This window comes from Saccoglossus kowalevskii, chromosome 2 (genome assembly GCF_978046115.1).
Source record: "Saccoglossus kowalevskii chromosome 2, keSacKowa6.1, whole genome shotgun sequence".
Lineage (NCBI taxonomy): Eukaryota > Metazoa > Hemichordata > Enteropneusta > Harrimaniidae > Saccoglossus > Saccoglossus kowalevskii.
Window position 1 is genome coordinate 15,476,841 of NC_140642.1, and position 12,803 is coordinate 15,489,643.

General features: G+C 35.7%; 2 pseudogenes; one reads left to right on the forward strand and one right to left on the reverse strand.

Moving 5' to 3' along the window:
- Nucleotides 1-2,349: 2,349 nt before the first annotated feature.
- On the forward strand, nt 2,350-3,917 carry LOC144357805 (uncharacterized; annotated as a pseudogene).
- A 5,491-nt stretch (nt 3,918-9,408) lies between these two features.
- LOC144357806 (uncharacterized) lies at nt 9,409-11,264 on the reverse strand (annotated as a pseudogene).
- Between the last annotated feature and the right edge of the window lie 1,539 nt (nt 11,265-12,803).

Genomic DNA, 12,803 nt, shown 5'->3' on the forward strand with positions numbered 1-12,803 from the left:
AGCCACACACTAGAACAGTTACAGCAGCAAAGGCTTGCACTAAGCACTGAAATTCAACATCTGCAGGTGAAATCAGCTAACAGTGAAAAAAAGAACCTAGAAATGACAATGTCAAATTTTCAGCGACAAATATGTAGATTTAGAACTACAGTTAACCATGCCCGTTTGTTAAAGAACAAACTGATCTTAAGGCAGAAACGACATAATGACAGAGTGAGTATTTCTCAAGTGTGCTTACCCCTGTTAATATAAGGTTATTGCGAAGATACCTCTAAGGGTGCACGAAGGATCCGTGGTACATCGTGGCCATTCCAGGATGTAAACTCGTTCTTACAAATAAATAAATACAACATTAGTATATTAGGCCCATTTTATATGATATTTCAATCGTGTGCATGCGACGCAAAACTTAATATATTGCCAAATATTGTGATTTTATATTTGTTTGCATGAGATAGCAAATTTAGTATTTTTTGGCAAATGTTTAATTCATTATCAGTATCAGTGTGTTTAAATTTACGCGAATTAACATTATGGCATTTTACGTCTGTCAAATAACGGCCAAATAAATACATGGAATCATTAATTACTAAGGACCTGGCGTAGAATTGGAAATTACTCCAAATAAACAAATGTCCAATTCGGGAACAGGATAATAGTATATTTGGTTGTTGATGAAATAGTAGGGCGCCACCAGACGGTCTGGCTTAGCAAGTGCGTCGTGTTTCTCTCATGAAGTTGACGCTGATTGTACACAAAGGAAGCCGCTCATCCCGCCATTGGATGGCGGCACATCGTGTATGAGGTGTTTACAAAGGACGTGCAGATGATCCGTGGTTCATCGTGATCAATAATAAAATGATTGGTTGTCCAACTATGGGCGTGTCTTTTATTTCTGTGCTAAATGTGCAACACCAAAGTCCCGCCATTTATTTCTCATGGTTGTTCAACCATAGTCGTCTGCACTAGTATCGCGAGTTCTAAGTTTGGTTTACTAAGTGTTTACTATGTTGGTAAAACCGCGCAAATTCATTTTACCGCCACTTTACAGCGGTTTTCACACAGACACCAGTTAATTCCGTTACCCAATGGCTGAAGCAATTTCACATCGACCAGACACGCCCCAAAACAGATGACGAAACTTGACAGGATCGGCCAACGCGCATGCGTATAAAACAGCTGGTACTAATATCCTAATAACTTAATTTGCACTCGTACAATGCAAAATACATATTTGATTAGGTTGGTTGGCCATCAAGTACCATCCTATGGCACCCAATTCATATATCAACAATACCATAGTTATGCTAACAGCGAGTCACAAATACGATTAATATACTAAATTTGCATTTAATTAATTGTAAGGATGAGATTACATTGTGAAATGGCCATGATGTACCACGGATCACGAAGACAGTATCGACTGACGCGCAGCATAGGTCGATGCGACTGCGTACTGTCTGAGTGCATACTTTGAGGTATTTTCGTAATAACCTTATTATCATCTTTCTCTTCCAAGGATACATCATGGCAATGCAGAAATACAAAAATTTTAGAACAGAATCAGCGAACTTCTTTGTATCGAGTCCGGCCAAACTCTGGTGGCAGCCATGTTTGTTTTTATTATTAGAGGACGCTTACGCGCGTAATCATTTCATATTTGGAATTTGCATTTTCTTATATGGTAGGATGAAAATACCCTATAAAATACCGCAAAATTACGGCACGCTGTAACGTTTGGCGTTACGGTGGCAGATGTATAATAATAAACCTTAATATGAATTAAATAAATAATTAGTCAGGTTCAGACAAATGTACATGTATGTTGTACATGTGATGGACATATGTCACCAATGGCCTTAAGTATGGATATTTTACAATGCTCACATAATTATTGGTTTCGCTGTTTTTTTTTTTTTAGTGTCATCAAATGAATATTTCTCCAACCCAATTATCCAAAAAGATATTAAAACCAAGTATATGTGATCCAGCAAACACCGATCGTTTACTGTTGTCGCGACAGCAAACTGCAAGGCGCCAAAATGTTACCTGTGCTGTCATGAAAAGTATACATGGAACTGATGATAGTTGTGATTCTACATTGCCAAAACCAGTTCGAGATGGTCTTTGGAATACATTTGTAAATAAGTGTTCAGTAAACATTATGAATGACTATTTTTCAAAATCTCACAAGTTATGAAAAAGGTAATCCCACAAATTAAAGCTACGACAAATGATGTTAAGGAAAGTGAGGTAATCACCTCTAGTACATTTGAAAACAATATTTCTATTGCTGGACAATTTACTACTGGGTCACATGTGACACGGCCTGTGTACAGTTTAAGTATAATGTACCAAGGAGGTCTATTGTCAAAGAGAAAATACTGTAGCATACGAAAAAGTGAGTTATTGTATATACGGTCACTAAGATCTGCAAACCCAAATTTAATTTTAGCAAGTGTGCCAATTTTGCCATATAGACAAGTAGTGTCATATATGAAGTCGTTGAAAAAACCATTGATCTCTGAGGTTGGTTTTGGCATTGTTGGTAGAAAACGATCATTAGAAGATCTCCTAGTCAGTCTTGCTGAGCTCTACTTTAATCTCGAGGTATATTCATGGATTCAAATTAAATTGGTTCAAACAAAGCGAGGGCTCTTTCCAAATAGCACTTGGTGCTGATGGTGCATCTTTCGGTAAATATGGGCAGTCCACGTCGTTTCTAGTTTCTGTTTTAAATGCTGGGCATAGAGTAGCAAGTTGTGATCACAACTTTTTACTGCTTGGAGCCGAATGTAAGGAGGATCATCCTCTAATACTAGATTACATGACAACTTTGGTCACAGAAATCGATAATGTTACCCAAAAAACATACAATGTCTCCAATATTCATTTAAATTTTCACTTTTGCCTGTAGATCAGAAATGGCATGCTACTACTACAGCAGGAGAATTAAACAATTCTGCTACCTATCCATCAAGCTATACAACTGTTAAAAAAGATGAATTGTCATTTATTGGTGGTTCTATTGGTACTGCAAATAACAAATGGCAACCGTGGAACTATGAAAACAGGCTCGTAGTTGCAAACAAAGTTAACAAATTTAAAGAAAAATGTAATGACCGTTCAAAAATTACAAAATATATATCTCAACAGCAGTCCAGACAAGAATTTCCTCCACGTTTAGGGAAACTGATACAAAAGGGTAGAGTAGATCCTTTACATATTAAAAACAACTCGTGGCAGCATTTTAATGCTGAACTCCTCAGGGAAGCAATGTTTAAAACTAATGGAAAGCTTTTAGATAAGGTTGCGTGTATTGACAATTTACCAGCTGATAGCATTTTTATGAAATACTACCAATGTTTAAAGAAAACTGCCAGAGCAGGCAAAGTTGCCATAAGAATAAAAAAATGGTTTAATGAGAAACGAAAAAAAACATTAGTCTGGACATGAGATTTACTGGTGAAGATTCACAGAAATTAATTAAAATTAATTTTATGCCTTTAATACTGTCGTTAAGATCAGATAATGATACTGTATTAAATACACTTAAACTTCATGTGCTTTCAGTATTGGATATGTACCTCAGAAACATAAGTGCATTGTCGTCAAAGTATGATATTACACCTGAAGAGTTGGACGATTTACAGAGATACTGTATGTTCTACTTTAATGGATGTGCGTTATTTCTTAGGGCAGGATTGTGCGAGCGGACTACTGGTTATGTTGTTCCTTATCATGCACAAAGTATTTATGAGGAATTTGGCGTGGGTCTTGATATAAATACAACGCAAGGACGGGAAGCTAAGCACCAGAAACTCCAAAATTATGCACAATTTGCAACAACTCAAAATAAATGGGAGAAAGTTTTTGATCATGAGTTTGTTGACACAAGTAACTTGTATTTGTATTGATATAGTATTGATATACACAAAATAACATGAAGTATATTTCAAGATATATTAGTTTGTTATACTTTCTCTATATACATATAAATAAATATTAAAGGTAAATTTCAATTAATGTGTGATTTATATTAGTGTGTTCTTCAGTTAGATGTTGCTTGATATAATAAACATTTTATATTTGCATGGCCAAAACAAATGTTTTTATATAAAAAATAACCATCCATATCCTGTACAATAATTACTCACTTTTTATTGAAATATTCATATATATTTACGATGATTGACTGTTTGACTTTGTAACTCTCACAGTACCATATATTTTTTCTGAAAGTATTCTGGTAAGTCCATCAATGTCACCTCTATCATAAGCCAGCTTCAAGTGAATGTGCCTCAGACCCGACCCTGCAATTTTCTGCGCCATTGACTTACTGATTATTTTGCTGTTGACAAATATAGACAATGTGTTATAGTTAGATGACTTTTTACTATTGTAATCGTGATAACTAAAAGCATATTCAAATGTATAGCTATGTTCTAACATTGTTGGCAAGTCAATTTTGCAACATTCAAGCAATTTCTGCAGTGCAAGTACATTCGCACTAGCATTATGTGCACTATAAACCTGACCAACAAATTCACCAACCAAACTTTTTTGTGCATATGAACCTTTACCAGGATACACATATTTAAACAATGGCACTAAAAACCACTAACAACTGCTGTCATATCAGTAACTGTATTATTAAAAGAACACGCTTGTTATTATGTAATTTTGTATTTATTAATTTATTGTTATAGTATAAATTGATAACAGCCCAGAGGTAGGTTTTATAGCCCAGTAGGTAGCCGCATTTGTCACTGCACGTACAGAAAGTACCTATTATGTGACCTCGAAGTCGCACTTGGACACTGCTGGACGAGTATCTATGTGATGATTGAACAGGTGTCGCGGATCAATTAGCGATTGACACAATTAGCCATGTAATACAGGGTATTTAAAGAATGAGACAGCGTGGTGCTGGGTTGTTGCTTGCTGCTGGAGATCTTGACCAACGATCTACGTTTATTACGACCCCGGAAGCGGCGAGCAGTACCACCACAATCTACCATAGTCGAACCCGGCGTTGAACATCAGTCTGAAGTCTAACCTGGAAGGAAGCCTTGGCGCCGTGGATGAGAAGGGAGAGTTCAAGTCGATAACTACCGTCGCTGGCTTCTTATAATTCACCGGACGACGCCGCCGACTGACACTGTTCGACGCACGTCGGGAAACGTCAGGTACCGAACATTCCTACACACACACTAGTTAGTCTTGGGCTTGAGTTATTATATTATCTTGTTAATTTCTAGAATTGTTATTTTCCTGGCCAGTTTATTTATGTAACATTTTTGGAGTGCTTGGCACTGATATACGTGACTAGTAGGGTACGCCGTTCCTCCCCTGGTCGTAGGGTCGTTGCCGACTTTGCTGTGGTGTCTACAGTGCGACATTTCGTAACGCCCACCTCTTTACCAATAACATAGTTACGTTGGTGCGTGGTGAGGGCCGCGTGTAGTGCTGAACCTCTGCAAGGGCGGGCGACACCGACGGGGAGAACTGTAGCAAGTATATGTTTTGTGTTGTTTTGTGTACCTAATAAACTATGGTTTCACGTAATTCATGTGTAGTGTTGTATGTGTAAGATTGGCCGGTGTGCATTATTGCTGCTTATATGTGCATATAGTCATATTGAACTCTATTGGAGCCCATCAGTCTAAATTATACTTGTGTTACACGAATTGTGTAACTTTATATTGGTTAAGAACTTGCACACGAGGTAGTAAACGTATTGCATACTATTTGGTTTTTTTGGTTAATACTTGACCCTGTGACCTCGTGACAACTGCCATAAACCTATCAGTCAGAGAACTCTCTTTGATTGCAGTTATTAGGTAACGACAATCAAATGCATGGATATTATGCCCAACTAAAATAGAATTCTTGACATCTAAAAGAAAATAAAGAAATTTTGTCAAGCATGTTTTTAAATCCATTGTTCTCACTGGTTGGCCCTGGTAGCACAATTCACCATTTTTTACAATCAGATGAGTTATTCTGGAAACAACTGGACTTATATGTTTTGGCAATATAAATCCTTCAGCAGATCTCTGCATCTGAATCTACAAGGAAAAACAGGAAATGAAACATTGGCTGTAATCTAGTAAACATCGAGTTTATACTGGGGGGAGGGGGACTTCTGAGTTTAATATGCAATAGTGCTTTCTATGGCCGGACTGTACTACCCCAAAGTGAGTTTGTTTGAGTCATTGCTTTTTTTTCTTTTAGCACATTGGGATGTAATTCATCTACCTAAACATCATGTAATTCTAGGGTAATTCATGTAATTGTGCCATAAAATTTGAACAAAAAATCCTCACATAGTGTTGCCCCAGATATGGGTTTTCCATAGGTGGCTGCAGGGAAGCTGGCTAGCTGGTTCCTTTGGTTTTTGGAAACACACTGCTTCTAGAAAACGCATATTATTTTCAAAATTTTGCCCTTTACTCAAAAAAAATTCAAGAAACTCCAGGTACTATGAAATGTATCTGACTGCAAAACTCAAATTTTGGACCCCTATCTTTTGAAAATGTAAAAATTTATCCCCTTCCCACCTTTTAGATTGAATGTTGTATTTTATGTCAAAATAAGAACCCCAGCAATACAATATCATTATTACTATTATTATAGTAAAGCAGCAGACTACCATGAATTTATGTAATAATACTTTATTGACATCATTCTGTTTGAAGAGAACATACAGTGCTAAACTAATAATTAAAAATAAAAAAAAGAAGGAAGAAATTAATATGTAGTTTAAATAAATACATTTTAAATTATGAAATATTGATATATATATTTAAAATGCACCACATTCTCTAATATAGTTCGCAAGTTCCTTATCTACATTGCTCATAATGTATATGAACTTGTCATCTGGTTTCATCAAATTAAAATATGGAGCATTTTTTCCAAACAGCTTACATCTTGCATTTTTATGACTTGGACAATCAATCAGGAAATGGAATTCATCCTCCACTGCATCAGTATCACACTTTTTGCATACCCTTTCTTCAAACTTTATTTTTGGTCTAACATGCCTACCCTTCTCTATCATTAGACCATAGTCACTTATCCTGAATTTACAGATACTTTTTCTATAGTGGGGGTCTTTAATTTGTGTTAAATACTGTTCCATTTTGAATTCATTTTTGAATTTACAATAAGTTCTTAATTTATTATTTTCACCTGATGATTTTTTATGTATGATCTGAAATATAGTTGCTGAGAACTAGTCACTTGATATATTAGAATAATACAGCGTTGTAAACAACGGGGACATCACTTTTGATTCACTGCTTGAGCAGCATTATGCTGAAAATGGTAATTGTGGAGATTTGAATGATTGGATCACTAATGATGAAATTATCAAAGCAGTGAAATCACTGAAAAATGGGAAAGCTACTGGTCCAGACGGAATTCCTGCCGAATTTTTTAAATGTTCTGTAAATCATTTATTACCACTCATGAGTGAATTATTTAACAATGTTTTTGAAACGGAGAAATTTCCTGAAGGGTGGTCACGTGGGGTAATTATTCCACTTTTGAAAAAAGGTTCAAAATCTGATCCCAATAACTATAGGGGAATCACATTATTGGATGTCTTCGGGAAAATATTCTGTAGCATACTAAACAGACTTTATGAATGGGTAGAGGATACTGGGGCCATCTCTGGAGTGCAGGCAGGATTTCGTAAAGGTTTTTGTACTGTTGACAACATATTGGTCTTGTATGCAATCGTTCAAAATTATCTTTAAAAAAAAGAGGAAAATTTTACTGTATATTTGTTGATTTTGCCAGAGCTTTTGACTCTGTTGATCATAGCCGACTTTTTATCAAATTACATAATATTGGTATATCAGGTGAAATGTTAACCATTGTCAAGTCAATGTACAGTGATGTCAAATCGTGCATCAGACTTGATGGTGGGATTTCTGATTACTTTCCTTGTACTATTGGTGTTAGACAGGGCAGTATATTGAGTCCTGTTCTTTTTTCTTTGTTTATAGATGAATTATATAATATGATTGGGAATGTGGGATACAGGGGGGTTCAGCTAACGCAAGAAAGGTTTGATTTATTTGCTTTATTGTATGCCGATGATGTAGTCATATTTGCTGATTCAATTGTGGGATTGCAGCGGCTGATTAATATTTTAGAACGCTTTTGTATTAAATGGAAAATAAAATTGTAGTGTTTCGGAAAGGTGGCCATAACTCAACTAAAGAAAGATGGTTTATGAATGATGAACCAATTGAAACTGTAAATTCCTACAAATATCTTGGGTTATTGCTGTCATGTAGAAACAGCTGGTCTAAAGCTGTTGCAAATTTGGCCGCACAAGCACGCAAAACAATGTTTTCTTTATTTAGTTTTGAGTATAAAGTTGGTATACTTAATTATGATGTTTATTTCAGACTATTCGATGCTTTAATTTTACCAATTCTTTTGTACGGGGCAGAAATTTGGGGGTTTAAGCAATATATTCAGGCTGAAAGAGTACAGTTGAAATTTTGTAAACATTTTCTTGGGATTGGTGACAAAACATGTACTGAAGCCGTACTTGGGGAATGTGGGCGGTTACCCATTTTTGTAAACTCCTTGTTAAAATGTATAAAATACTGGTTACGAGTCACAGAACTTCCTGAAGGGAGGGTTGTAAAGCATGCTTACAGACTAATGTATAAAATGGATGAAAATGGAAGGACATCATGGGCCACTGAAATTAAAAATATACTTCATATGTACGGCTTTGGTATGGTTTGAATATCCCAGGGCGTGGGGGATGTAAACCTGTTCTTGGTACAGTTCAAGCAGCGGGTAATTGATATTCATGGGCAGGATTGGTACAGTGAAATATGTTGCACTGCCAAACTAAGGCCATATTGTAATTTTAAAACCATGCTTGAACCAGAAAGATATCTTTTTGTAGTCACAGAGGCTAAACACAGACATGCTCTAGCACGTATTCGCTGTTCTAGTTATAGATTGCGCATTGAAGAGGGGCGCTATACAGGGTTGGAAATTGATGAAAGAATATGCGAGTTTTGTTTATCTAATGTAGAGGACGAATACCATTTTGTTCTTATTTGCCCATTATTTCATTCTATGCGAAAACAGTTAATTCCTGAGTATTGTTGGCATCTTCCCAATCCAGAAAAATATTACAGTCTAATGCGCTCAAAATCAGCAAAGGTACTACGTAATTTTGGTAAATTTCTACATAAAGCATTCAACCTTAGAAGGGAGTTTTCGTTACTATCGGTATAATAATTTTGTTATATATATATGTATTTTACAATTTCTGTACATTCTCCAGTGCTTGTGTATTCTTTTGTTTTTTTGTTGTGTATAGTCATATGGGCCTGTGGCCTAAAAGACAATAAACAAATTAATTATTTAAAAATAATACATACGTTCAGATGTAGTTTCTATGTCAAAAACCCAAGGCGTGTATACTTCCGAAGCAAGTAAAGAAATTGGAGGTGGTAATACTGGTGTTGGAATCTCTTCTGTCATACCATGGGATACACACAAACCAATTTCTTTCTGATAAGTTACCCCTTCACGCATTTCAGTGGCAGCAGTTTTGTTACATCTCTGCTCTTTCCGTTTCAGTCGTTGTAGTTTTGCTTCTCTTGTTTGGGCTTTTTGTTTTTCTTGTTTGACTTTTTCGTCCAATCTGCTAGCATATAGATGACATGCACTACTGGGTGACAAGTTATTTTTTTGATTGACCTTGGGGAAACATATACGATTACATGATTAAATAGCAAAATATATGGTTCACCATAGTAGTATTCTCTAATGACAACATACAATCAGTTATTTTAATGTGTGTTGAGTTTGGGATATTGCCTATAAAATGATCGGGAGGGGGCACTGTATAACCACAGGGAGCCCAGGAACTATGATCAACTGTACGCACTCCCTATGAGCGGGGGGGGGGGGTATCGGCTGGTATCTAGTGTAAGAAATAGACAAGGGATGAAGGCTCCAGCCAGCTAACATTTTTTAAACTCGATAAAACAGACAAAAAGAATGAAAAATAAAATCTAAAAAAATACCAGGTTGAAGAATATTAGCTGCTCCTTCAAATTTCGCCAAAGCCTTACCGACATTTTACCGATATCTGCAGAATAAATCAAGAAAACTACACAAATTTACTCCATTTAGGAATTCCTAACGGTTTGCCCGAACGCACGACACAGTTGGAGGCGTGGCCTGTTCATCATTTGTCAACAACCAATCACAAGACTGGTTACGAACCACATCGAGGTCACGACTCGGTTAGCCTTGCTCAACTGGTTCGTAACCAGCCGATACCCCCCCCCCCCCCCCCCGCGCGCTCATAGGGAGTGCGTACAGTTGATCATAGTTCCTGGGCTCCCTGTGGTATAACTTATCTTAACAACATTTTTAATAATTATATCTATCAGGTGAGTACAGGGTATATACTCAACATACAATGTATATCTGCACATTCAATGAATTACTGTGCCACAATTTAGTTATACTATGTGTGATTGTACACATTAGTAGTTACTTAACATTTAACTACTCTATGTTGTATCAATATAAATACATGCATTTATAGTCATTTATAGTCATACAATTAGTATGGGTGTATGCCCTATGTTCTTCTGGGCAACAGCTGCTGCAACAAGGACATTAAAGTTATCAGAGCCACTGTAGTGTTTTGCTTTGGATGCCTTAGAAGCTATCACCATATTCATATTTTCATTACCCTGTGTCGAACCCGTCCTAGCTAGGTCATTTGCACTATCTATGTAGGTCTTCATAATCTTATCTAAACTTGCTCTTGATCATCACCACACAAATCCTTTCCATAAGGCAGGCTACTGTGTTTGTAATTAGCAGGGTCAACTAAATATTGACACCAATTCCATCACAATGTGTATGGTCTCCAAATGCATGTGGGATTATAGATTTCAGATTCTTTTGCATGCTACTAACACTGTCACGATTTTGAGAGATTGCATAACTAAAACACTTCTGTAAATAGTTTATGACCTTTGTTGATAACTGCTTGTAATCTTTATCTTCCTTTAACTTATACAGTTTATTAGTAAATCCTTTCTTTGTGTGGTTATTGTCTTTATTTTTTACCATGTCATTTCTTATTTTGTTTGCAACCGAGCTATAGTAGTTGTATCATTATCCATTGTTATGCTGTCTATTTCAACTTTTTGCTCAATTTCTTTTATTGCTTCAACAGCAGTATCTGCCTCCATAGCTTTTGAACTGCCTAACCAGTTCTTATGACAGCTATGACACCGAGTCTCCTTTCCTATCCTTTGTGCAGCTTCACAAATACGACACTGTTTACATCTTGTACTGTATGAAAGCACCTTGCCTGTCTGATAGCATAGAACTGTACCATGACCTAAGTAAAATACATTTTACATTTGTTAATAAAAGACTTGTTATGAATAACAAGTGACTGTAGCCCCCGAGATAATGGGACGGTGAAACATGTCATCTCATTTGAAACCACTCCATGTGTCGTTTATGTTTCTATGGTATGTATTATCTATCGAGAGCGTGGAAAGGTGTTCTTGCTTCATGTCATGTCATTTAATCTGATTTTACGACATTCTTCATTTGCTTTTTCCACTGATACCACCAATAAGCTCCCAACGTTCATTTGATTTAATATTAGTGACACTATCAAACAGCCGTTTAAATATACTATTCATAACCAATTATCTGTTTCATGTTGTGTTAGTAAATGAGTGCGAGTGTACCTAAACGACACTGTGATAGAAATCCGTACCCTGAATCGAAAGAAAAACTGATACGATCCATCAATAGCAAAGTGAACAATTTTAATCACATCACATCACATCACTTAAGGTGCAATTATCATAATATTGGGGGGGGGAAAGTGGAAACAATGCGAACATTGGAACAATTTTCTTCGTAATTGAAGTGATTAATAAAAAGTATGAGAACAGATTGAGAATTTTCAAGTGGGAATTACAGCTTCCAACGCTAACTGATTTATATATTTAAAATATAACAATATATAAATCATATAATTTAAGTATCTGTTTACAAAAATCTCAAGAGGGTTTAATTACATTTAGTGCATAGAACGTTATAATATAATATAATAACACATAACTTTATCCATAGAAGTTCAATCGAATTTATCATTTGATTGGTAAATTTCTACTTCTAGTTTTATTATTTGTTCGTTCTGTTGAAACTTTATTAAGTAAGTTAAGATAATCAACTTTATTATTCTTTGAAGTAATAATATTGTATTTTATCATCGCTTAAATTTCAGCTTTAGCACATAGAAAAAAATAGGAAATGTGGCCATTGGAAAGTATAAATTTAAGCATTAAAGAATTGAATTTTGTTTGTTTGTTTCAATGCTTAAATTTAAACGTCTAAAACATAGTTAATACATCTCAACGCCTGACTATATAGCTATTATGTAGCCTAAACCCAAGCATGGAAAAGCTTAATTAAACATTTTATTTAGTTTCGGAGCCTAGATTTAAATTCATATTTTCAGAAAAAAATGTTCAGTGAGAAGAAAATTCTAGTCTAAGTTGTGTGCATACCTTACCCAAGGCCACTTACAACAAATTTGTCTTTCAGGGTTACCACAAAAAATGAAAAACAGAATTCTCCGATTTTTCCCTGACATTTGTTGTCGTTTTCCTTGATCAGTACATGATTTCTCTGATATTTGGAACAGTACATTCTCCAAACAAAGGATCTTTGCACGCCGTTTAAAATATCACTGCTTACATGTTGCT